Source organism: Orcinus orca, chromosome 8 (assembly GCF_937001465.1).
Source record: "Orcinus orca chromosome 8, mOrcOrc1.1, whole genome shotgun sequence".
Taxonomy (NCBI): Eukaryota; Metazoa; Chordata; class Mammalia; order Artiodactyla; family Delphinidae; genus Orcinus; species Orcinus orca.
Genome location: NC_064566.1, coordinates 29,394,214 through 29,400,213, shown reverse-complemented (window position 1 = coordinate 29,400,213; position 6,000 = coordinate 29,394,214).

Below are 6,000 nucleotides of genomic sequence, written 5' to 3'. Positions count from 1 at the left end.
GAAAAATGCCATTGGAATTTTGATAGGTGATTATAGCTGATAACACTGTATTGTATAATTGAAAATTTCTAAGAGAGTACAACTTGTGTTCTCTCTCCATATATATACACACATATATATAATGATGAGTGTGTTAATTAAGTAGATGGGAGGAATCTTTTCATAATGTATACATAAATCATATCATCACAATGTACACCTTATATGTCTTACAATTTTATTTGTCGGTTGTGCCTCAATAAAGCTGAAAAAAAATTCACAAGTCAGAAATTTCTATTATAACCTGACTTTTTGCTGTTATTGTAAACTCGGGACAACTCAGTTACCTCCTCTCTTATTAGTTTTTTCATTTATGAAATTGCAGTTAAAATCCTTTACTTTGTTATAATGATTAAATAAGATAACATATACACAGCAAAGCACTCTATGTATAAAAATGATACCATTTATTAAACATCTGCCCTGTGCCAGGCATTTTTGTGATCTATCCCCTGTAAAAAATCCCCTACATTACCCAAGTATCATTTCCTTAAGAGTCTGATGAAGACAAAAACACATCAGCTAGCTTATTGTAAAGGATGTATACATATTAGATAGTATTTAATAAATTATCCCTTTCAAGTCACACATTTATATTTAAGAGGGATCTAGAATTCTTTTATTTATTTATTTATTATTTATTTATTTATTTTTGCTGTATTGGGTCTTCGTTGATGCTCATGGGCTTTATCTAGTTGCGGCGAGCTGGGGCTACTCTTTGTTGCAGTGAGCAGGCTTATTGTGGTGGCTTCTCTTGTAGTGGAGCATGGACTCTAGGTATGTGGGCTTCAGTAGTTGTGGTGCTTGGGCTCGGTAGTCGTGGTTCATGGGCTCTAGAGTGCAGGCTCAGTAGTTGTGGCTCATGGACTTAGTTGCTCTGCGACATGTGGGAACTTCCAGACCAGGGCTTGAACCCATGTCCCCTGCATTGGCAGGCAGATTCTTAACCACTGTGCCACCAGGGAAGCCCCTAGAATTCTGTTTAAATGAACGTCTATTCAACAGAATTGAATTGATCATATTCAGTACATGGAACACCAGCATCAATCATTGTAAAGTATTATTTTTTATTTTGTTATTTTTATATGAATCACTCAATATCAACTTGATTCCCCCAATATCCACTTGATTTCCCTATCCCTCATGTATACCCACCCCAATCTAATGTATGTATTGTATTTTCTTCCAATTAAGCTTCCACATATTTATGTGGATATGTTTTTCTCTTGAAAAATGTAACTATGTTTTCATTAATGAGCTTTTAAAAAACACACTATATAATGTTATAAATTTAATTTGATTATTTCTTTTTAAAATTTGAACTTAGTACTGAGAGAAATCTATCTTTGCTTATATATTGAAATGTATTATCAGTTCTGAGGGCTACATGAAGCAACAGATGTGTATGTATATTGTTCATTTGTTCCCCTTCTTGGTAGACAGATAGACTAACTCAAACTCCTGACTACCATGAAAAATACTGCAATGAACATCCACTATGGTAGACTATGACTGTTCATCAACATTAACTGACCTTCTTGTGGAGAGCTATTCTTCTCCACTATGTTGAGCTTGGGACTTAGTCATGTGAATTACTTTGGCTGATGTGGTTGTTTGGAATGTGAGCAGAAGTGACACATATCACTTCCAGGTGGAGATATGTGTAGTATGTACTTTGCCTCTGCTGTGACCAATAATGTTCCAGATAATTCCTGCTCTGTCAGCCTGGGTCCTAGAGTCAGAGTGATTATGATAAGAGCCATCCTGCCATAGAGTGTACGAACAGCACAGATGAAAAATAAATGTCGCTATTATGAGCCGATAAGATTTGGAAAATATCTGTTACTATGACAAAACCTATCCTATTCTGACTGATATAAAAATTGGTGTCATGATTAGATGAGACTATAAAATTTTTCCCTTGAGAGAGGGTTGAGGATATTTTGTTTGTAGAAAGGAGAATGAATCCAGTATTTGTGACCACAGAGGTGAACTCTCATGGTCATTAGCACTGTTCCAAAATGTCAGTTTTCTTACTCTAGATGTAGGGTAGGATTGTATTTGTTACCCCATTTGGACTTGTATTCTTGTGGGCTTGGTGTGGAAATTTCTTTGACCTATTTACTCAGGAGCTGGACAGCTAAATTACAACCTATGTAGCTTTTCACAGTGGATATACCAGGTTACTCTCCAAGAATCCTTCCAATTTATGATGTTCTAAGAAACACTTTACATATACACCTACCTTTTCTCAATCTTTTGGGTAAAATTTGGTATATTATTATTGCCTTCAGGATTCCTTTGAAGGCCTGTTCACTTAATCTTGATCATTTTGAATCACCTTCTATGAACTGTGTTGGTTTGATTTTTGGCCATTTAGGCAGTGTTTCTTATAGTTTTCTTGCTGATTTTCTGGAGTTCTTTGTATATTTTGGATGTTAAACTCTTGTCAGATTTTGATATTGCAAATATCTTCTCTCAGTCTGCCACCCATCTGTTAACATTGACAATGATGTTCATTAAACAAAAATCTTTTATTTTATGTAATTTCATTAGTTTTTCTTTTCATGGCCTGTGATTTTGGAGTCTATTTAAAGAAATATTTCCCTAGTCCCAAACTAACAAAAATAGTCTCCTACTTCAGCATGTATCATTTTATAATTTCACCTTTCTCATTTAGGTCTTTAATCTATTCAGAGTTTAATTTTTATGTAATATGTGAAGTGGGAAATATGACATTTTTTTCTTGGCATCATTTTCTAAATAATTAATATCTTTCCCACCGATCTTTGATGCCACCTCTATCATATAGTAGAGTCTCATATTAAAGGATCTGTTTCTAGGTTTTCTACCATATTCCATTATTCTCTTGCTTAACTCCAAGGACCACACTGTTGATAAGTATGACCTGTTAGTTATTGGCCTAACCATGTATTGGTCCACAGATGCCTATTTTTCCTTAAAAATTTTAGAATAAATTTGTTTAATTTCTCACTGTTACTTGTATTGGAACTACATTAAATTTATATGTCATTTGGTGGCGTTGACACGTTTACAATGCTGTCCTGTCCAAGAATGAAGTATACTTCTCTATTTATTCAAGATTTTTGGGAAAGGTGTGCAAAGTCATCTAAAAAAGTTTAAAATTTTTCTCCACAAAAGTCTTGAGCACTTTTATAAGTTTCATTCCTAGACATTTTTTTTTTTTATTGCCATGTCATTTGCTGGTTATTACTGATGAAGAGGAATGCTACTGGTTTTGAGGACTTGATTTTGTCTCTAGTTACTTTGGTCAAATCTTATTAGTTCTAATGGTTTATCTACTGATATTCTTTCTTTTTTTTTCTTCATGTAAATAATATAATTTGTTACGTCTTAAAATTGGTAACCAATTTGTATTATCCCTTCTAATCCCTTTCTCTTTTTCCTTCTCTCTTCCTTTGCATGCCACTTTATTGTGTTGGTCAGGACTTCTAGCACCATGTTAAACAACTGAAAGGACAGCACATACCCTTTTCTTCTCCCAACCTAAAATGATATAAATTTAAAATTTCACACTGTGTATGATGTTTGCTCTAGCTTTTGTCAGGCTATTATCATCATTATTTTTATCAAGTTGACAGTTTCTACTTCTCGTTTTCTAAGAGGGTTTTAAAAATCAAAACAAAATGTCTTACATTTATCATAAGATTTTTCTTTATATATTAAAGTGACTGTAGAAATTGTCTTCTTTAATGCATTATGTAGCAAATTACATTTTGATTGATATTTAGCCATCTAAGAATTTCGGAAGCAAACCCTACTTGTCTTAATTTTTTTAAAGTATGCAATTAAATTTAGTTAGCTAATCTAGGATTTTTGCATACATGTTTGTAAATAAAATTGACCCAAATTTTCTTACTTTACTATGACTTTATGTGGTTTAAATATAGATGTTATACTAGCTCTTAAAATGGGTTGAATAACTTTTATTGCTTTTACATTTTCTGGAAAAACTTGAGTATATGATTGTTTTCTGTTTCTTTAAAATTTAATGAACTCACTCATACAACTATCTGGGTCTGAAATGTTTTGGGAGAGATCATGGAAGATGGGAAGCTTTTAAAATGATTATCATCAATTTCTTTAATGATTTTGGTATATTAATATATTCTATTTCATCATATGCCTATTTTGACATTTTTCATCTTTTTCAGGATATTTACTAATTTAATCTAGATTTTTTTTTTGTCACGGACTTCTTTTAGGCTTTTAATGAATCTTTTGCTATTTAATATTTTTCTGTAAGTATGAAAATAATCAGATGGTCAATGATAAAATTCAAATCCTAAGACTTCCCAATATCTATTTATGCCAGCATTTTCACTTGCATTATCAGCTATCCAGCAAGTTTGAATTAAGAGTTCTACTTCTTTTAAAGGAAACTGTTTTGATTTTGTTTTTAATTATAACTCCATATCCAGATGTTTCCAGTATATATCTTTGGAGAGCAATTTTTAAAAATTGAAGTGTAACTGATTTACAATATTAGTTTCAGGTATACAACGTAGTGATTTGAAATTTTTATATATTATACTCTATTTAAAGTTATTATGAAATAATGACTATATTTCCCAGTGCTGTGCAATATATCCTTATTGATTATTTATTTCATACATAGTGGTTTGTGTCTCTTACTCCCATATCCCTATCTCGCCCCTCCCCGCTTCCCTCTCTCCACTAGTAAACACTAGTTTGTTCTCTATGAGTCTGTCTCTGTTTTGCTACATACTTCCTTTGTTTTATTTTTCAGATTTAATACATAAGAGATAATCTAGAGTATTTGCCTTTCTCTGTCTGACTTATTTTGCTAAGCATAATACTCTCTCCACGTTGTTGCAAATGGCAGAATTTCATTCTTTTCTCAGCTGAATAATGTTCCATTGTGTGTGTGTGTGTGTGTGTGTGTGTGTATATATATATATATATATATATATATATATATCCATTCATCTGTTGATGGGCACTTAGGTTGCTTCCATATCTTGGCTATTGTAAATAATGCTGCTGTGAACATTGGGGTGCAAGTGTCTTTTCGAATTAGTGTTTTTGTTTTTGTTTTTTTTCAGATATATACCTAGGAGTGGAATTGCTGGATCATATGGTGGTTCTATTTCTAGTTTTTTTTAGGAAACTTCATACTGTTTTCATAGTGGCTGCACCAATTTACAGTCCCACCAACAGAGTAGTAGGGTTCCCTTTTCTCCACATCCTTGCCAACATTTGTTATTTGTAGAGTTTTTGATGATAGCCATTTTGACAGGTGTGAGGTTATATCTCACTGTGATTTTGATTTGCATTTCTCTGATGATTAGTGACGTTGAGCATTTTTACATGTGCCTGTTGGGCATCTGTATATCTTCTTTGGAAAAATGTCTATTCAGGTTTTGTGCCCATTTTTTAGCTGGGTTCTTTGTTTTTTGGTATTGAGCTGTATGAGCCGTTTATATATTTTTGGATATTAACTCCTTATAGGTCATACCAGTTGCAAATATTTTCTCCTATTCAGTAGGTTGTCTTTTTTTTTTTTGTCAACGGTTTCCTTTGCTGTGCAAAAGCTTTTAAGCTTAATTACGTTCCATTTGTTTATTTTTGCTTTTATTTCTTTTGCCTTAGGAGACCAATCCAAAAAATTATTGCTACAATTTAGAAAGAGTGTTCTGCCTATGTTCTCTTCCAGGAGTTTTGTGGTTTCAGGTCTTACATTCAGGTCTTCAATCCATTTTGAATTTATTTTTGTATATGGTGTGAGGAAATGCTCTAATCTCATTCTTTTACATCTAGCTGTCCAGTTTTCCCAGTGTCACTTATAATTTCATCTAGATTTTTTAATGTAACTCAATATAGTTGTTCATAGTGTTTTTCATAACTCTAAAAATCTCTTATTTTTTGTAGTTATTTCCTCTTTTTAATTGTTTATTT